This window comes from Protomyctophum parallelum (genome assembly GCF_964188405.1).
Source record: "Protomyctophum parallelum genome assembly, chromosome: 5".
In the NCBI taxonomy this organism is placed as follows: domain Eukaryota; kingdom Metazoa; phylum Chordata; class Actinopteri; order Myctophiformes; family Myctophidae; genus Protomyctophum; species Protomyctophum parallelum.
This window is the reverse complement of record NC_139702.1, coordinates 30,629,647-30,652,176: the sequence shown is the minus strand read 5'-3', so window position 1 is coordinate 30,652,176 and position 22,530 is coordinate 30,629,647. Positions and strand designations below refer to the sequence as shown.

The 22,530-nt window shown below is 40.8% G+C and overlaps 1 protein-coding gene across 1 annotated transcript in view; it reads right to left on the bottom strand.

Moving 5' to 3' along the window:
- Nucleotides 1-22,530, bottom strand: part of LOC310859515 (glutamate receptor ionotropic, NMDA 2A-like) — a gene marked incomplete at its 3' end in the record, with an annotated part of 245,531 nt that overhangs the window by 210,708 nt on the left and 12,293 nt on the right. The window lies entirely within an intron of this gene.

Below are 22,530 nucleotides of genomic sequence, written 5' to 3'. Positions count from 1 at the left end.
GGTTAAAAGCCAGCGACTCATTGTGTCTCCGTCCATGGTGCTGAAACCTTTCAACTCAGTATACTGCTGTGTTTCTCCAAGGTACGGTAGCTCCACCTCAGCAATCCATGTACCAGGGGTCTAGCCGCTATAGCGCAGTGCGCAACAGGGATAGACTCCCGCACTCCTGCTGATGCAGACAATAAGCCTCTCTCCAAACTACTTACTTATAGTTTCTGTGTCCATGGTGCTGAAAACGAATATCCTGTTAGATGATACAGTACGATCAAAAAATGTGTATGATCGTTTTGAGGCGCGAGTCAACACAGCCTTATACAGCCACGAGACGCATGGACCTTCCCGCGGCCCAAAACTAAAATCTGTCCCGGCCTGGCCCCCGGTGGCCGGGGTCGGGGGCGTCTATTTTTCAGTCTGTTCTTCCAACTTTTTAAATCCCTACTCCCTGATGCTAACCGTTCAGCTAAAATGCCATCTGCTTTTGTCCCTCTATCTCCCTATACCTCCTGCACCTTTAGTTTGTTTAAACATTTTGTTCTGGTTTGCCGGCAAGCCTTAATTGTTCCAGATTCCAGGCTGACACAATTGCAGCAATCAAGGTTAATTTCTCCATCTGCTTTGGGACTGTCCTGCTGCACACAATCACTATGGGTAGAGAATAAAAAATCTATAGTGTCAGAGCTTTCCCCTGCCTGGATGTCTCTTAGCATGCCTGCTGGGCCAGAAGAAACAACATCATATTTTTTTAATTATTGTTTAAAAAGTTCTAGACATTGTGTTGGTCATATAAACTAAAGCAGTGGTTCTCGGAACGGGGTCAGGGGAGGCGGGGACCCCCAGGGGTTCTTGAGGGAGTTCGAAGGGGTCCCCAGAAGAATTTGTTAATTCCGTATAGCATCAACAATTATTTCCACCACTTTAACACTAGTATACTCATAGGATATTTGAAAATACCAGATGGGCTATAATGAGTTCTTTCTTTTTTCTTTTTTTAATACTTGAAAAGGTTTGCAGAACCACTGAACTAAAGATGTACTTTTTTTAAAACAGGAGGAACCAGCCTTCTCTACCTAAACTTTCTTGCTGAACACGGAATGGGCAGCCAGCCAGTTCAAAGACTTTGATGAGGGCCAGAATGTCTGCTGAGACGTTCCTTGTTTTATCATCATGTAGTAATTAGTAGCTGGTTAAAGTTTGCATTTTGTGCTTAAAATTCTATAGTTCTGCTGACAGCTGGAGTTTGTTAAATTGTTTCCAAAACAGAGCTGATGCACTGTGCATCAGGTCAACTGCGTTATAGCAATAATGGTAATACGATAGCCCTCCCGCTGCTATACCACTGAGATAATACCTACTGTAATACCTACTGTAATACCATAGAGTTGACCTTTGATATAATGGTAATACGATAGCCCTCCCGCTGCTATACCACTGAGATAATACCTACTGTAATACCGTAGAGTCGACCCTTGTCACTCACCGCAGACATTTTGGACGGGCAAACACAGCTGAAGGAAATAACATTCACTTCATGGGTGTGTGTATCAGTTAGGTGTTTTCTGTGTGCCAGCATGGACAGCTCCTTATAGCCTACAGAAACGGTTCCCAAACATTTCAGGCAGTTTACCCCACACATATTTCAACTGGGGAGTGGGGACCCCCCAAAATAATCATAATATCAAATTTGATTTGAACTGGGGACCCTAAAAAAGTATCATATTTCAACTGGGTACCCTGATAAACAGTTAGTCTCAGGGGTTGAGGCATTACAGAGTTTGACTCGGCTCCAAAAATACATATTGTGAAAATAGCAGATCTACAATGTGAGCAGTCATTGTGAGCTTGTAGATATTTTTTTTCCCTTTATCTTTTTTCTAATATATAATATCGGGAGGAACCGGCCTTCTTCTCCAGGGATTCCTGGCTGGAGGAATACCTCGCCCTTTGCATCTGCCCGTGTGAAACTGTGAATGCAGCATAACTCCATGCTGGCACACACCCCAATGAAATGCAGCCACAATTAATGTTAATCCCTTAAAGCAGCACTATGTAACTTCTACCCCAGATTTGAACCGGTTTCCTGTGATGACATTTTTACCATTGATCCAATGGAGTCGACCATTGTCGACCATGGTCAGAATTCGTGTCAGGTGTGTACGTGAGATGTGACCTATGACATGAAACACAGGGGGGTATTTGTGTGAGGATCATTTTTGTACATTGACTATACTTGAACCGTACCATTCCTATTCTGAGGGGAACATCAGTCAAAACTATTTTTGAGGTTTGGTGTAGACTAGATAATAGGAAAAATAAAGAGCAGACCAAGTACGGAGCCAAAGGTCAAGTTTACAAATCCAATATGGATTGGGGGGGGGCCCTGCTTCATCTCTTTCTCAGCTAAGGGGTCCTTGGCCTGAAAAACGTTGAAGACGCTTGCTCTAGACCGTAGTAAATTGGACGTGAGTTGGCTCTTTGGTTAATGTTCCCCCCAGAATATGCAGTTGTGTTCAAGTAGTTTACATTTAATGGCAATCTGGTGCTATGGACCATGCAGGCATTCACCTGCCTAGTTCATCTGCCTCCCTCCCTGCAACCTAGTATCTGGGGAAAGATTTGATTATTACTCCTGTTAAGTCCGCTTGAGTTTAACGTGTCAATGCCAGATTTACATCATATTGCCCCTGCGCCTTGAGGGTGGCAATTTGCACTTGTAAGCTGCATGAAATTAACGTCTGCTTTACTCTAAGGCAGCAGCTAATTACGCGCTCAGCGAATGCGGCCGCCTTCTGGCCGTATTCTATATACGTTTGAAGACAACTTTTAAAAGGTGCCGTGGACTGGTGGAATATATGAAGCCCTTAGCCAGCTCAAGATTAAAGACAGAATAGGTTATATGCACAACAGCCATATTGGTAAGAAATGTTTTTGTTTTTTTACCAATGCTGCTAATGAAGGCTCTGTTCCATTCTGGTCAAACAAGAGTCAGGGTGCTGATATTGTGCATGTTTACCCACTGGAAACACTCTGCTACACCAGTGGGTCTCAAAGTGGGATCCAGGGACCCTCGTGCTTCCTTGAGGGGGTTCCAAATGGCCCCTTACGGTTGTCTAACCCTGAGACTTAGTTCACAACAATCATGGGGGTCCTTGAAATTCTTCTTCTTCGTTAGTATCGTTGGTAACATAAGGATAAGGGCCCAATTTCTTTCCAATATGGCTGCTGTGCATAGAGCCCATCTGCCCATAGACCTTTACACAGCAGCCATAGTTGCGTAATGTACAAAATGACACTAATTAAGGCTCTGTTCCATAGTGTATTGTGGTAGCAAGACTGTGAAATGTGTATTTATTCTACTTAAGTTATATTCAATCTTGTAGAACACAGTCTACATTAATTCTCTCACACTTAATTTAGATTTGACTGTGGATGACGTACTCCCACGGGCTGTGACTTGTACTCAGCTAACCTCGCCTCACCAGGCTTTCCACCTCGGAGGAGGAAAGCCTGGTCTCTGTTCCAAAAGTGCCGTATGACCCGGTCGGGAGCGGATGATATCGTTACGTCATGTTGTAGCATTGTTTTGTAGTCATTAGGGCTGACCCAAAAAAATCGATTACTCGATGTTCGATCGATACGCACGGGAATCGATTTTTAAATTTTGAATCGAATAGTCATTAAAAAAAAAGCGACCGCTTTTGGTCCGCGAGACGGCCCCATTTGGTCCGTGAGCCATGCTCGCGCCTCGCAGCACTGCAACGCCTCCTCCCCTCTCCCCCTCAGCTCCGAGGGACTTCCAGGTGCGCTAATTTGAGCCGCGGTCATCCTCACTTTTCTACCCCAAGAAAGAGCCTCGTCGGAAGGGTTTGAGAGCGGCGTAGACCGCGGCGCAAATTAGCGCGCCTGGAGCTCCAGGACTGGTGCTTTTTTTGGTGTTTTCACATCTGAGTTTCAATCGGAAGAGAAGCTAAATCCCTACATTTTCTGGATTATAGGCTATATATTTTTTTTTGAGAGGTAACAGTTGTTGCTTATCGTTTTAAATAAATGAGACCAATCCAAGCATGCCTTTCTCTCCGCTATTGTTTAAGGTGCGCGCCTCGCATCGCGCACCTCGCATCGCACCCCCCCCCCCCCCCCCCCCCGTTGGGTTTTGAAGCGTCGACGATTTATATCGAAGTTATATCGAAGTGTCGATCATCAAAAACGTGATCGAAGGTCAGCCCTAGTAGTCATCAGGCAAGAACCATCAAAACAAATTTCCTTTTCCCTCAAACCGGAAGAATAACAATAAAAGCTCTCGTAGCCTGTAGCTTTTATTGAGAAAAATCGGTTTGAGGGAAAAGGAAGTTCCGGAAGATTACTGACTACAAAACAATACTACGACATGACGTAGTGATATCATCCGCTTCCGACCGGTTCATGAACCCGAAATGGAATGGTGCCCAGCCTAGTACTCAGCTACTCTCGGCGTCAGCATATGTTTTGCATGGATGTTCTTAATTAAATGTATTGTGCTGTATAGCAAATGCATATATCCTTATTTATATGACACTTTTTTTAGGATGACATAAAACCTCTGTCTATAAATTGTGTCCAAGATGACGCCTCAGGAGGCTTCTGCCAGATTTTGCGAGAGAAACAAGCACCTACAATATGAAAACAAGTATGGCAATATGGGCACACACACACACACGCACGCACACAACTAATAAAGATGGACACAGAATTGTCAAAGACTTGAGGCCAATTCTACGAAATGCCTTCTAAATCAGTAGTTCTCACACTTTCAAATGTTCAATGCATCGCAAATCGTTGTGAGCATGTACATAGACCTATATTGGAAAAGGGAGGATTAGCAGTCCCCAACTTTCAATATATTATCAATAGGCAACAGTAGTGAACAATCTAGGAGAATGGGTGGAACAAGACCCCAACTCAACATGGTTGTACCACAGGGATGTAACTATATTACTACCAAATCTACCATTCATAACCGATGCTAAATTGTTACCAGGTATTGGGGCTCATTTTAACACCCTGATTGTTAACAACCCCAATTTTATCCCCTCTTGTAATGACCCTGGGTTCAAGGAATGGCATACCGTAGGAATTCAGGTGATAAATTATCTATACCAGCATGGTACCTTGAAGTCTTTTGGACAACTACAGGAACAATATGGGACTTTTTGTTTTTTTAGATATTTACAAATTCGAAGTTATCTAAATTCCATACCCCAGTATAAAAAAGGACATGGACCAGAGCAGATTGAGGGACTTGTTCACCAGGTCTGCCGGCTGAAGAAGAAAAAAACAAGTTATATATATCAAAGATTTCCATAAGGAACGTTAATACCAACATCAGCAGGCAGTCGTGGGAATGGGACTTACAAATTGCAATTAATGACCATCAATGGAAAAATAATATGTTAAATAGTAAAAAGATATGTTGCAACTACAAGCCTCAGGAAATCCAATTCAAGATTATACATAAATTACAAACTACACCATATCAAAGGAGCAAATATGATAAAGACTGCTCTGGTACATGTCTAAAATGTAAGGAAAACGTGGGCACATAATGTGCACCTAATGTGGCTCTGTCCAGAAATCCAAAAATGTGGGGTGGAAGTGAAGAACGAAATCTCTATTATAACAGGGCTAAGGATCAAACTAGATCCCCTACAATGTAGGCACCCGAATTTAATAGATTTAAGAGAATCCTGAGTATCCTATGGTACTGTGCTATAGGTTGTAAAATGTCAATACTACAATGTTGGATTGGGGATGTTGTTACATCTGTATCAAGTTGGCTCCATAATGTTCTACAACTGCTCCCACTAGAACGGCTCACACATGTTCTCCAAGGAGACATGGATGGATTTTTCTTAGTTTGTAGTACAAAGGTTTTATGATTTTGAAGAATAATTATATAAGTAGTAAGAAGAAGATGATGTATGGATGTATGTATGTATGTATGTATAATGTACAGTATGTAGGTATGTCGGTGTTAGGCTGTACGGTACGTATATGTGAGTCATGTATCAGTTTGTGCAAAAAATGAAAAAATAAATGATTGAAAGAAAGACCTATTTTGAGTATTTTCAAAAAGAATCTAGGATCTAGAAACAAATGAAACATGACACCTGTGTGAAAGTATAATTACCTGGCAGTTATTGACAAAATGTGTACCGGTAATACTTTTTTAACATTTTAAATAAACAATTGTGTATGGGGGTCCCTGGCACATAATATTTTAAGATGGAAGTCTGTGGTCAAATGCATATTAATTTGCGGGTCCTTGACATGAAAATGTTTAAGAACTGGTTTAAACATAATTTAGGAAACAAGCCAAGCACCTACAGTACATTTTAGAAACAAGCCCAGAAACTACAACCCACAACTACCAATATTTACAAGCAACTTTACAGAAAAACAAGCCAAAGGTCACATTATAATAAGCAGACATGGCAACACTGTCACAGTCACAGACTTTTGTCATTTATTGTACAGTCTAGGTCTTGTATTTCTATGTTTTGTTCCCTGGTCTAGTTTTCATGGTTCTATGTTTGCTCCAGCTGTGTCTCATTTTGTAATCAACCCTCATGTGTATATCAGTCTTGTTCCCCAGTCAGTCCTTGTTGAGTCATTGTATCCTGTCACCTGTTTCAGTCTGTTTTAAGTTATTTCATGTTCACCTGTCTTCTGAATTAAAACACCATTTCATGGTTTCTAACACTACATGCCTGGCTGTCCTGCGTTTGGGTCCTTACCTCACCTACACGTGACAAACACTGGCTGTCCCCCATCTTCAATAAATTGTACACATCATTAAGCATGTCTGGAATGTTAATATTTTCCCATAATATAGCTGCACACTGACCAACCCGTTTTGTAGGCTTTAATATAGCCTACAAAATGACAGAGCGAAAACATATGTGTCTATGGAGTTTTTTCGCTCTGTGTCTTTTTGTTTTCTTTCTTTATGTATATGAAAGCTTTTGTATCAATTATGACAGACCTGAAAACAAACCCTCATTATCATACCACAACTAACAACAGCTGTGGACTTCATGGCTAACACAAAAGCAGTGAAGCACGTGTAGCAACAGGGGGGGCGCGGGGGGGAGCGGAGCGTGGCTCAAAGTAGAGAGAGAGAGAGAGAGAGAGAGAGAGAGCGCAAAACAATCCAAAACAATTCTAAACTCACCACCACTACTGCAAAGGATGATTAAAGAATCAGTACTTCCACTTCCACTTCCACAGTCCATGGTGTTGACGTTAGTAAACATGCAGTTAATCTGAACGAGCCAAAAAACGCACTTTCAGGAGCTTTCTCCCATGCAGCACCAACAAGTAGCTAGTTGTAACTACACTATAGTCAGACAGACACACTTCCTGTACATAAGTGCCAAGTGGCTCTTCAAAATAAGACGCACTGAAGTGTCAGTATAGAGACAGGAGTTCATACTGGTAAGTTCCCTTCTTTCTCTAACTTGCAGTTGACAAGGACAAAAATTATGTTATGTTATTGATTGAGTGATTGATTTGCAACCAAGAGCAAAACGACTTGAGGAACCAAATGGACCCTACATTATTGCCTATATGCAATACCCGTTGTACCCGTGTCAGAGTACCCGTTCCACCCATCTGTCTGTGTCCCTTTTTTGCTCATAGAGATTTCTGTATCTGTCTCTCTGTGTCCCTTTATTCCTATATATGGAGTTCTGTGTCAGGCTTGCCCAAATATGGAGTGTTGTGATGTCAGAACTCAGAACAGCCCAGCTCCATAGCCTATATGGAGCATGTCCAGAGCCCGGCCAGAGGCCTTTTGTGGCGGTACAACCGTGGGTCTGACCAACTCGACACCGGGCATATGTGTGTCGAAGTTGAAGTTGGTCGGGATAACGGTTCTCGAGTTACGTGCATTACAGCCGTACACACAGTAGGTACGTACTGTACGTGTGAGTACAGAGACATGGTCCATTTATAGATAGATGGGTAGAATATATTTTTCAGTGGTGCACGATGCAAAATATAATCTGTGTTCATGTTCACGTATCCTTTCTCCATTAAAAGCGAGAAAGCATCTGCATCATTTTAGATTTTTGCGTTGGCTATTGAAAAATACTAAAATAGCAGGCATACAAGCTTTTTTTAATATATATTGAAAGTGTGAGAACTACTGACTTACAGTACAAGGCATTTGTAGAATTGGCCTCAGGCCTTTATGGCTTATGGGTTTTAATAGACTCATGATGACCTACTGTACACAGTGGCGGCCTTATATACTGTATGTTTAAATCGTTTCCATTGAAACGGGCCTCGAGCCTCCAGGGGCCTCCCAAAAAAAAATAGTAGTAGTAGTAAGGTAGTAGTAGTAGTATAAGTCATATTGCATCAGACTTAAATCAGCCTTGTCAATTATTCAGCCTCATCCTGTACGTCCACTTACCTAGTTGGCAGCAGCTAATAATCACTGCAGGTACTCGACCTGTCATGTCACATTGACCTGTGTTGTTTGGTTGTAGCCCAGCTATGCTGCCTTCCAGTTATACCTTAAAGTAAAAAAATTGCTTAAAGGTATATTCAGTGATTTCACTCAAAAAACCTTAGGTTTCGTTTTTGGCTGTGGGACCCAGCCTTTCGTCCAATCAGGATAGAGAGTCAAAAACGAAACCTAAGGTTTTTTGACCCCCAGGGGTTAACTGGGGACAGGGAGGAACTCCTTATATGGCCAGCACACTCTATAGTAGGGAGGATTATCACAACAAAACAAAAAAATAAGTGATATTTGAATTAAGTGAAATCACTGAATATACCTTTAATCAAGCTGCTTTTGTGTATTTTCTACTTGGCTGTGTATGCTGTTTTTTTGTTTTCTTTAATAATTATTAATTATTAAAATTATGACGTCATGAACGGGGCCTCCCGATCCTTAAGGCCGCCCTGCACCTACAGTATGTTAGATACAGGATGTCAAGTAGGTTTGGCAGTCTTGCTATTGATTTGTCACAAATCGGAAAAATCTAATCACGTGGCTCTCGGGATCCATATGGGGATGGCGTGACTCCAGGTGTGGATCTGGGACTTAATGTGGCCATGCCTGTGACGTCATTAGATTTGATTTATTCATTAGATCTGCATTAGCTTACTGTACGGTTACAGCGGCTACTCTTCCTGAGGTCTCCTCATCTCTGACAGTCGTCTGTGTCACATCTATGATATATGATTCAAATGTGGACATGGTTTCAAGACCGATCATGGCCTGTTTGACTTACATTTTAGGGAATTAAAGTCACATTTCACATTATAAAATACAAGAGAAAAACAAATTGCAGGGGTACTACTGGCAGTGTGTAGACCTTTTGGGCCCTAGCCTAAACGTCGTAGGCATTCTTTTATTATTTTGAAAAAACATTTTTTAAATAGATAGAATGGACAGACAGACAGACAGACAGACAGACAGACTTTCTTCATTCGCCTCTCTGAGGGACCCTGCCAACAGAAAGGGTATTGATCATCATAATGATCCCTGAGGGGAAATTACTTTTTAATGTTGACCCCGGCATGTAAGCTATAGCTGCTCTAAATTAGCGCATGGGGGAGCAATTAGGGCTTCAGTCAGTGTCTTGCTCTGGGACGTACCTCACCAATGTGAAGCCTGGCAGAGCCGGGGAATCAGACCGGGGACCTTCCTATGATTCCCAGATGTACCTTCTGTAAGCTCTAAATGTCATACCCAGTACCCCCCAGTACTTTAGTCAAACGTATGGTTGCTGTCGGACACGAAACCTCTTATTTCCACATTATAATTGTTCCCCCGTAAATTAACGCTATACTTGATCATATACTGCAGCGGCACGTTTCGAGCTTGCTTGTCGATCTGCTACTTTTGTGGCTTTTGAATTTGAATCCTGGAAACTAACAGTTTTGGACATAATGAGGATATGCGTTTTTCTTTTTTTTTTGCAGTGGTGAGTCACTGCGTGGTTAAATTTCACATGACTTTTGCAGTAAAAGTAAAACTTATGACTATCCATTCCACAGGCCATCTTAAAGATATGAAAAAACAAGGTCATATTTTGCTCTAACCCCTGTTAGAAGAGTAGGATGAATATTTCTCAGAAAAGTCCACTTTTTACTATTCACGGCCATTCTTTTTGACATATGAGGTTTCCACCCGACAGAGACGATATTATGCTCCTTGCGCTACCACAGCGCAAGGATGTGGACGGCTGCTGGATGGGAGCGTTTATGCGAGAGAGGACTCAAGGTCATCATTGGAGTTCTTAGGGTAATTATCGCTGTGACTGCTGCTTAATCTACATTTTGATTATTTCGGAATTCTCTTGGCGAGTGTCTCAGAGAGACCTATCAGCGATCTGTCTCTGTCTGCACTCTGCATTTACTGTCATCGCTAGCACTTTAATAAGGTCCTGCCTGCACTCAATTTGCATCAGCTTCTTAGAGGCGGAGAAATGAGTAAAAAGCCGACAGACTAGTGCAATCAACCACACTTAATATCGTCAGTGGTGGAAAGAGGTATTTGTACTTTACTTGAGTATTTCCAATATTCAATACTTTTACTTCTACTCCACTTCTACATCTCAGATCCAAATATATTGTACTTTAACTCATTTATTTGAGTTTCTAGTTACTAGTTACTATAGTTACTAGTTCTAGTTATTTGGATTATTATTACAAAACATACATTAACATCTTCAGCCAGCCCTATATACATTTTGGCCATTTGAAAATAGCCGATCTACAAGCTCACAATGTCTCACGATGTGACGCATTGTGAGCTTGTAGATCGGCTATTTTCAAAAAGATTTAAAAACTTAAAACATTTTGAATTCTGGACTTTTACTTGAAACAGAGTATTTCTATTGCAGTATTGATACTTACTTAAGTGAAACAAGTGAGTAGCCTACATTTTCCACCACTGCTTATCGTACAGTATGCATCACCTCCCCATAATGTGTGTGATCCTCCTTGTAATGCACATATAAAACAGGCGAAACGCACTTTGCGATGACACACACACAAAGTGTGCTTAAGAAGATGACAAGCAAACTGCATTACCAGGCTGGTGGTGGCGCACCTGTTTGATAATTACCATACGTTTCTAGGTACACACAGAATGTGTGTCTTCTGAGGTGAGACGCAGAAGGCTTAGAGAAATCTGGCCTCTCATTGTCACTTTAAGCCCCTGCTTATGTACCGGCCGCTATATGAACCAACTGATCCACTTAAAGCCCTATTTTGAAAATAGCACAAAAATAACCGATCTACAAGCTTGTACACGGTAGATCTGTCTGTGTTTGATGCTGTTGTGTGACGCTGTACTATGATCAAGTAGGGCATTAATTTATGAAAAAACACAAAGAGATTCTGCCAGGCAGTGACGATATAGTTGCTATTTTTGTGGTATCACAATGGCATTTTTAAAGAAAATAATACCATTGCTTTTTTATATACATTTTTGTGTTTTGCTGGTAATGTTGGTCCCCACTTGCGATATCCGATGGCCCACACATTGGGAATCACTGATAAAGAAGCTATGTAGACTACTGCTTCTCAAAAATGTTCAAGACCCCCAAAATTGGGAATATTTGGGAATGGGAAATTGGGAATTCTCTCAAACAAAGCATAGCCAAACATGAGACTGCTATGCACACTAAATGCTAAATGGATTTTGTAACTGCACGTCACTATGTTCAATATAATCACGGTTCTCTCTCACATCTCTCTAATTCTGGGAGATTGAAGAAATTCGCCCTTCCCCGAGCAGAGGTGGAAGGTGTAATTTCTTTCTGAAATGTCCACGCAGGCACCAGGTCTATATGTCTGCAATTTCAAAGAAAGAATAGCCGAGCATGAGACTGCTGCTATCTGCACTAAATACATGGGATTTTGTAATTGCACCTCATCACGATGTACAATTTAATAATCATGGTTCTCTCACATCTTTATTCTATATAATTCCAGCGATGGAGGAAATTACCCCTTCCCCCCAGAGGTGGAGACTACATCATGAATAAATTGTTATGTAGAGAAACAATTTGGATCACTGAACTCAGTGGAACCAGATCAGGACTCACTGAGGGACTATAAAGCCTCACTTCAAAACCCCCACTTCAAAGTAGGAGTTAGGGTTTGTGTAGAATGATATTTGAAGAGATTTAATTATAATTGGCTCAATTTCAATGTGGTTATACTATTGTGAATATGTATTGATTGATGTGCTGTTTTTTCTTTTCCAATACTAATGTTACTGATGATGTATTTTGTAATTTGGATGGAGTATATTGGATCAGGTTACTGATTTAATATCATGAATGCATTTTGATGTATTTGGTTCCCCTGATATTGATTACATGCAGTCCAGTGACCCCTCCCCATGTTGCCATTCTGTGTGCTGTTAGCTCCTATAGGGTAAGAGGATGCCGTTGTTGTCTGCAGGCAGAAACCGCTTTTGTCCATATTTTAACTCTTTGGGTAAATTAACTCCTTATTTAATCATACTACAGCCTCACACAAAAGCATTAAAAGTAGCCGATCTCCTGTAAGCTACTCAATGCCTTCTAACCCTAACAAAACAAATTCAAGATCATTGATCCCATCAAGTAGAGATAAACCTTTGTGCTGCTCCATTGACACAATGAATGAGACAATTATATTTGTGCACGTTATTGTGAGCTTTAATTACCCAGGATAATTTTCTGGGTATATGAGTCCATTTTCTGCTTCAGAACCAATAGCATTATAATTAAATAATCACGCTCAAAAGTTTTTCGCGGTTCACAGTTTCAGTCTGTCGATGGCTTCTCTCCACAAAGCATTGTGAATGGAGCCTTTGTTCTCTGGTTTTGATTGAGAAATGTTTATAGACTAAAATATTGATTAAACTCTCTTTCCCTCATTTTCTTTTTTTTTCTTTTGCTAATTAATTAAACCCGTATTCAAAATATACTTAAAAGTTCGAAAAGTTAAAGGTATATTCAGTGATTTCACTTAATTCAAATATCACTTATTTTTTTGTTTTGTTGTGATAATCCTCCCTACTATAGAGTGTGCTGACCATGTAAGGAGTTCCTCCCTGTCCCCAGTTAACCCCTGGGGGTCAAAAAACCTTAGGTTTGTTTTTGACTCTCTATCCTGATTGGACGAAAGGCTGGGTCCCACAGCCAAAAACGAAACCTAAGGTTTTTTGAGTGAAATCACTGAATATACCTTTAAAGAACAAAGATGTTTTTATTTCAAATGATTCTTTGAAGTCTTTTGGAAAAAGCAGATTAAGTATGAAATAGGGCTGGTTAAAATCGACAAAGTTACTTTTGTACCTAAAGTTTTCAAGCAACTGTAGTGGAATAAAAAGTACAATATCTGCCTCTGAGGTAGGATTTAAAAAACATTGTATCAAGTAAAGTAAAAATATACACTGTCTGGATGTTATCTTGAATGGGAACAAAAACGGAGGATTTCTGTAATCAGTATAGCAACTGTGTTGGACAGTATTGGACGGACGCGCAGATGGGGAATCAAACGGGTGAGCTACATTTTTATTGGCTTTTATCGATGTGGGCCTCGACGTGTCATCACGCAGTACGTTGTGTGTTGTTGTGTTGTTCCATGGACCCCCCCAGAAGCAAAGATGTGACTTAAAAAACGTTTGCTGTGAATGAATATAGATAAATTCAAAGATTTGCACACGCTTTCACGAATTTTACTCAAGTAAAGTAAAAGTATCTCACAATTGTACTTAAAAGGCTTCGGTAGAGGTTTGGGTTGTGTTTTTTTTTTTTTCTTTATTCGATGAAATGTGAACAATAACCAAGAAGATAATAAGATACATATCCATTGGCCAATCAAACGGTTCACTGCAGCTCAAGTTGCTCAACAGTCAGGCCCCTTTTCCACCGGTCGGTTCCCAATGGGAACCGGTTCAGTTCTTTTTGGTTTTTAGTCCATGAGCCAGAGCTCCAAAATTGAAACGTTAATTATGAATTGAGTGGGCAAAACCATACCTATATTAGATTGTTATCACCATGAAACTTCCCCAATTAAGTACTTACACAAAGACAATGATTTATTGTATTACAAATTTTACATTTTTTAATATGCAAATGAGGCATTATGTAGGAAAATATGCAAAATAATCGAAAATATGAAAAAGCTACTACTGTGGAAGGGTTATCATGTATTTATTTACTTGTATTGATCCTATAAACAATTTAATATAGTGTATAGTTCGTCCACAAATGTTGGACCTCTGGCTCATGGACTAAAAACCAAAAAGAACTGAACCGGTTCCCACTGGGAACCAACCGGTGGAAAAGGGGTCTCAGTGTGAGGGGTGGTCAGGAGATGTCTATGAACTCTGCGTTTAAAGGCTTGAAGACCATTGTCTGTGATGGAGTCCACTACATGCTCTGGACTGGTATGCTGTTCCTTCCACACACTGGACAACAGTGTGGAGAAAAGTTCTGTCCAATGTGCGTGTTTTGGAGCCTGGGGGGTCGAGAGCTCGGCGAGTGTTTCGCCGTCTGGTGTAAGGTGGAGGGAGCATGTCCTGGAGGTCCCTAGGGCAGTGGGGGGGGGGGGGTGTATTTTGTACAGGACTGTACTGACTCAAGAAAAACAAAACAAAACCACATACAAATTGATAATTTCAAATATATTCCCCATTGACATACATTGTAAAGTGAAGAGCCTCTGGAAACCAGAGTATGGTATCGCCAAACCCAGTACAGTATGCTATTTCTATTTCCAATGCAAATTTAAACTTTTGTAACCGAACTGGATGAAGTAAGGTATGCTGCAGTGTAGGAAGGAGGTGGAAGGGTTTAACTTTTTAGGAGACTTGTTGTTTTCAAAGTGAACCTGGTTGTATTTCAGTTCAAGTTATTACGAAGCCTCGGGCCTCGGCCGCGGCGGTTTTTAGGAATATCAATATCTGCCCACCAGAGGAGAGGACAAACACAGATCTTGTTTGTTTTTGTATCCAGCAGTATACCAGGTTGGTAAAACAGGGCCCTGTTTAAACATAGCCATATGTCTTTTTATATCTGTTTTGTAACATTGTAAGTGTGCCCAAATGCATTCCAGCTTGTCTTTACGAAAAACCACAGCATGCTCTCTGTTCCCCCTAGATGCACTCTCTTAACCAACGTGACATCCTTTCTCCACATCAAAATTTCAGTGATGCAGGCAAAATGATGTGGAAGAACAGACTTTTTTTTTTACGGTTTTATTCTATTTTGTGTGTGTGTGTGCGTGTGTGTGTGTGTGTGTGTGTGTGTGTGTGTGTGTGTGTGTGTGTGTGTGTGTGTGTGCGTGTGTGTGTGTGTGTGTGTGTATGTGTGTGTGTGTGTGTGTGTGTGTGTGTGTGTGTGTGTGTGTGTGTGTGTGTGTGTGTGTGTGTGTGTGTGTGTGTGCGCGCGCACGAGCGGTGGAGAGGGACAGAGTTCACAGCGGTTCCATCATCCATATTTCACTCACCATTCACTCGATGGTTCTACATTGTCAGTGTTCGGAGAAAGAACAGAAACACTTCTGGAGTAACAAAATCTCCTATTTTGTTAAAATCTCCTATTTTGTTACTCCAGAAGTGTTACTGTCCTTTTTCCCCTATTTTGAAAAACTGGACTACACCGGGACAAACGTAGGGGGTTGGCAGCAGGGTTGGTGGAAGAAGTATACTTCTAGGCTGAAGTGGTGAGTAAACTTTTCACCACTGGCAGTAACAGAGGGACCACAGTACACATTCAGAATTGCCAATGACATCTCCCTAGGTCGTCCTCAGACGAGCCCTCCGCCGTCGCTTCCAGTCATCCTGGTTCTCCAAACATCTAGCCAGCTCGTTAGTGCTTTGCGCTCCTGCGTCGTTCTTGAATACATCCACATATGTTAATGTGGGACATCTTCGCGACCGGTGCCCGTGTGTTGTTTGTTTCCCACAGCGCTAACTTGCTGGCTGGAAGCTCTTGGTGTCTTTGGCAGTGTCCTGCTATAGTCTCATTCTTCTGGCTGCTATTTTCTGGCTCACCCTTGGCATTCCATCATACAGATTCATGTTGGTAACATGTGTACTCAGTACTGCGACTGCATGCAACATTCTGGTGTAGCACCCGTCTAGAGACTTCTGCAGGGTTGGCTTCAGGGTCCAGAATTCACTGTATACTAATTACATAAAATAATATATTACATTAAATAAATATATGGAAATTAAACAAATACAGATTGTCTATATACGACTTCACTTATTTTGTTCCTATAATTGGTCCTCATTAATGCTCAATATTTGTATTATAATGTGTTAAAAAAACTATGTGTCAGGTTTCTGAACTGCAGCCCTATAGCCTCCTCTGCAACACAGACAAAATGTGTGTGCCATGTGCCACGTTATAATGAGCATTAGTGAGGACCAATTATATGAATATATAGGTTAAAAATAGATGAAGTGGTCCTTTAATGAAGAAAGAAGATAAATCTGAGTTCAAATTATAATTTACAGGAACTGGAATGTTATTTGTGTTAATAATCAATTCACCTACATAGCTTTTTGACATTTTGACTTTTTTCCACATTCATAGATTTATAAGAATATTTTGCAGTATAACAAGCTCAGGCTGAACCCTTCATGTGAATAAAAGCTTTTAAATTATTTAAAGTTAATTAAACATTAAAATGAGAGAAAATGGGCGGTAGGATTGGTAATTGGTGCTGTTACTCTGCTACTAGTTTAAATTGAATTTACAAAGAAAGAAGAATTACACTGTAATTTCACCCAAAACCTACTGTAGCCTATGTAAACTCAGCATAAAGTTCATTCGCTCAATCATGACAACTCAAATGTAACAACAACAACAACAACAACGTAAAATCAACAAAATATAACAAAGCAATAAAATGTTTTATAAATCTATAAACACTACTGCAAAGTGCATTTGTCAATTAAGTATAATGAATCCCAATGATTCTCGACAGCCATATAGTTTGCTACATTTAGCTGCCAAATTAAATCAATTACTACCAGTCTACACAGCTTCTGTGTGCCCTGGCGCGGACAAATGGTGTCTATATATTCTATTGCTGGGTGATTCCTCCATATAGGAAATGTGACAGAAAGGCATAATGTTTCGGGCGGCGCGCCAGACTCTGTGAAAGTGTTATGAAGTGTGTCGAGATGTGGAGGCTGAGAAGACTGCTATAGTATGTAGGTTATGTCATTTTCATGCTCATTAAACCGTTCCGTGAACACTCCTCTCACATGTTTAATGGAAGGGCGGGGGGGGGGGGGGCATTCTGGAAGAAGGAAACCCCCCGTGAGGCTATATGTACCACATACTATGGGACAGGGGTCTTCAATGTTTCTCATGCTAGGACCCCTTAGCTGAGAGAGAGATGAAGCAGGGAGGCCCCCTACATATTGTATAAAATGATGTTGCAGATTAGATAATAGATAGCTTCGCAGGCATGTTTGACAGACTATCATTATGTGTGTTGTGTTGTATTCGTGGCAATGTGTATTTTCAGGCAGTTAACCATGCACTTAAACCCTCAATGGTTATAGAAAACTTGTATTTGGTCTGCAACCAAGTTGCAACTTCCCCCTACACCAAACCTCTTTGCCGAAAATAGACGATTTACAAGCTCACGCCTCGCAGCTATTTTTGGCTAATGTTCCCCTTGGAGAAGAGCCCTTTTTGAAACTAGCTCCTCGCCACTCACCCTACACACTTCCACTCGGTTTGAGCATAGATATATAAATAATAGAGACGGCACCGGGATTCCCCTCCCATCCAGTGCCGTCTATTATTTATATATCTATGCTCAAACCAAGTAGAAGTCTGTAGGGCGAGTGGCGAGGAGCTTGTTTAAAAAAGTGTAGGGTTCAAGTGGTTAGTGTGAAAGAAAGAAAGAAAGAAAGAAAGGTTCACAGGGGAACTACTACTAGTACTACTACAGCCAGGGAAAAGGTTCCCCTGTAGTAACTCTGAGGACCCCCTAGGGGTCCCCGATCTCCTGTTGAAGACCACCCTGCTGCAGGATGATGCAATATGATGGCTTTCACCTTTCCACTGGATGGGGTTCATTGGACACAAGCCGCAGAGGGAGAATGCCCCCCACACTAATATATAACCTTATAGCCAGGCGGACCCGTCACAATGGTGAGCCATGTGAACTTCTTCATGGCGACTGGACTGTGCCCTTTCAGTCGCTGCTCCAAAACTTTTGGAACCGCCTATACTGTACCTTTCACTGAATAAAGAAGGCTGCACTGGAGCAACTCGGCTGACTGGAGCCTTTTCCTTTAATATGGAACGACAAGGTTTTTTTCTTCGTCGGGTCATCAACAGATACAGACGAGTGATTCATGGTCAGGCGAGAGGCGGGGGCAGGCCATTCAATCAGCCAATGTCCAAAGGCCAACAGTAATGGGAGGTACACCTTTCGGCACGTGGGAGCTTCACCAAATTACAGATCTCTATTTATAGCGTGACATTCAAACTGAATGGGACCAATCGATTGCAGTAGAATACCCACAATATAAGGGCCCAAACTTGGCCAGTATAAAAAAAAACAATAAGGATGTTAGCTGTTGCATGGATGAATAAAATATACTGCACATACACAGATATTATAAAAAAATCACACCTGTGTGAGCAAGCAACAGCGCAGCACTATCGCTGTCTCTGTTTCTGGCACAACAGCGCCCCTACTGGTACTAATAGTCATACTGGTGCTCATTAACGTCACATACATAGGCGGACACGGACATTGCTGTTCCTTGGAGTGGTTGCACCACTCAAAAAAAAGAGATAGAGAGAGTTAAGAGCCAAGCATAAAAAGCAAACCTTTCCCTTTGAGATATTCACCCTTGTTGGACACTTTTAAATCCAGACTTTAGTTAAAACTCACCTGTTCTACCTTTGAAATAGTTTGTTCACTCTTGTGCTCTTTATTTAAAACTCTTTTTACTCACTGTTACTGACACTGCCCTTGATCTTCTATATTGTTGTACTTTTAATATGTTTTTGTCGCATTCCTGAGCCAATAATTTGATGGACTGGGTCAATAGGAGACTCAGTAGGAAACTCTTTGAGACTCTTTCAGTCTCCTACCGAGTACTCTTTGAGTCACCGGTCATCAAGTTATTAGTATTAAAAAAGGAAATAATACAGTACAAATTTGACAGAGCAACTTTCACTTAGACGTTGAGATGTACTATTAAACCATTCTGGGTGGGAACCCCTTTTGGTGTTTTAAACATTATGTTATAATTTAGCTATTGAAAAATAGCAGATCTACAAGCTCATAGCGCGCCACCGAGTGGCGCGCTACGAGCTTGTAGATCTGCTATTTTTGAATTGTGAAAATGTGGCACAAATCTTTGAATATATATTCTTTCAGAGCGGTTTTTCAGAAAACTGTCAGGATTTAGAAGACATTTGTAGAATCAGGTAAAAATGTGTTAATTGACGAGAAGTAAAATCGATACCTTGACCCACGTACTGAGGGTTGAGTACTTCTTCCACAACTGTCAGTGACTCATCGGAACTTTTGTTCTCTCTTTAGTAGCCAGCCCACGTTGCCTAGTTGTGTCATCTGCAGCGCTTCACTCACTGAAGGGTATTTTTAGCGTAGCAAAGGCGTTGTTTATACATAGCAAACCAACTGTATAGCATCACTCTCTCTCTGTCAAGTTTCTCCCAAAGACTGTTTTCTCTGTTGAATTGCCTTGCTCAGGCCTTAGAATAAACGTTCAAGTTATATAACTCAATTGATTCAGAGGACGGCTTGTCTGAATGTTCTTGCATATCAACCTATAATTACCATTAAGCACCAAACAAAGCCAATCAAAACTTATATTTTTTAAAGAGTGTAGGAGCTTTATCTCTCACCTATGGTCATGAAGTGTGGGTCATGACCGAAATAATAATGTCGCGAATACAAGCGCCCAAAATGAGTTTTCTTTGAGGGGTGGCTGGCATCTCCCTTAGGGTGAGAAGTTCAGTCACGCGGGATGACTCGGAGTAAAGCCGCTGCTCCTTCACCTGGAAAGGAGCCAGCTTAGGTGGCTTAGGTGGTTACTCAAGTGGTTCCTTACTTTTTTACTACCCACATTTGAACAAAGTTCTAGAAAGTTCTTATAGGCTCTCATTGAATGGTCATTACTCCAAATCATTTGGAGTAATTACAGGGATTAAAATGCTATAGGGATGGTCATACATTTTGTACAATTAAATACTGTCCTCTACTTCAATGCGTTATGTATTTATTATTTTTTCATCACACCATTTTGTAACCCACGGTTTACTGCAAGTATTAAGCCAGGAAAGAAAGTCAAACATATTCGCTTTAAAATAATTATATTCAAAGGTTTGCACAAAATAATGTTCCAGATTTTTCACAAGTAATCTACAAGTATAAAATAACGATTATTTGCTCAAATCTAAAATGTCACAGATGCTTTCTCCCGTTTTTGATGGGTTTCTCAAGCTGCACCAGGCTGAAGGCACGCACGCACACACACACACACACACACACACACACGCACACACACACACACACACACACACACACACACACACACACACACGCACGCACGCACACACACACACACCCACACACGCACACACACACACAACCCCTGCCAAACAAATCATGTCTTCAAAGTCTTCAAATGAGTTTAGAAGTTTAGAAGTATTTTATTTGTGGTAGATATGTTTCAGTAGTCTGGGACTCTCTTTTTTTTATTATTGAACGCTCCATCTATAATTGAAGGTTTGAAACTATGATTTCTTACTATGGGAGCATGGGTAAAAAGCTCATAAATTTTTGCATGCTATTTTTGACTCATATGTGACTTGAAAAATTAATAAAAACTGTGAGACGTTTACTGTAGCAGCGCATGCACTGTGGTGTCACGTCCCAAAAAAACATTTTTTTATAGGTCCTTGAATCTTGAAAATGTTGAAAAGGTTTTACCAAGATTATTCCTCAAGAATGGATTTATCACCAGTCTAAGAATGAATGGCCTGAGCTTTATTCTTCCAGGTGGGCAAAAGAGAGATGAATTTCTTGCCAAGTGAGTAATTGTACAGATTAGTGAAAGCGTGGTTGTCACGATGATGGATAACTGCATGTCTAAAGATGTCGTTATGTGGACATTTTCAAAAGGTTTAAATTCTATTAAAAAAGGCAAAGCAGAGCACTGAGCATTCTTTTTTATAGGTCTTTGAATCCCTGGAAAAAGACAGTTTTACAAAGATTCTTCAAGAATGGCTGAGTAATGTAGGCCTAAGTAATAAGTCTAAGAATGAACGGCCTAAGCTTTATTCTTTCAGGTGGACAAAAGAGAGATACCGTATATTTCCTATCAAGTGAGTAACTACAGATTAGCAAAAGTGTCATTGTCGGGATGATAGATAACTGTGTAAAGATACAGTCTCCCCAGAGGGCATGTTTTACGTAGTCTATACATTTCAGAGACCTTTGTGAGCTATTAGGTAAGTGGATTTTAATTCGACCTGTCTGCCAAGGGGGATTGATGACACTAAATCGCTGGGGGCAAGATTTAGATTTATTGCTGTCTACAGGGAATGGGGGCAGATTATCCTTTAATAAACTGGCCTTTGACTGCAGTATTTAGAGAAAGTTCAATCTCTCGACCAGCAAGGCTGTGAATCACAGTGCTAACATTCTATACGTGCAGAGATTTGACAATAAAAAGATCTGTTAAAGTGGTGGAAGAAGTTTAACTTTTATTTGAGTGAAAGTACCAATACCACAATGTAGAAATACTCTGTTACAAGTAAAAGTTCTGTATCCACATTTTACTTGAGTAAAAGTACAAAGAGCTGTGTACGACAAAGAATTGTACCCCAGTTTTTTAATACCTGTAAATTCTGTATTTAATTCCCTCTATGCTGTATGTGTTCTCTCTCTTGAAAGTGGATGTATTCAAGAGAGAGAACTCGTACATAATCGATAGCCTTACACCCAAACAGACATTTTCTGTTTACTAAAGAGTTAGGGAGACCCCTGATATCGAACAAACACTAACAATGTTTGCTATTGGAATACAGTTCAGTCAGACAACTCACGAATAGATTTACCAACATTTATTACAGAATGAGTAATTAGTGTGCATATGATATTTGACTTGCATGGCGTTCGGCTCTGCTGGATTTTGTCCCTGCTCGGCACAATTAACTAAGCACCAACATAAAACATTAAGAGCAGGGAGATAGATATACAATAAAACCCCCATGGGGAGCTTAAATAACAGAGCCCACCGGTGGTGCTGGGGTGGTGGTGGGAAAAAACATCACCAGGAACCATATGCAGAGGAAGGCAGCAAGAGCATGCAGACTAGTGAGCTTAAGTAGCCCGCCCAATTTGTCAGCTGACATTCGCCGTATTGGCGAATGACGTGTGGGACTTGCACACACTTGTACGCCCACATAGTAATGCAGCATGTTAACCCCTTGAGTGTATGTATGCACCTTTGAGCACGGC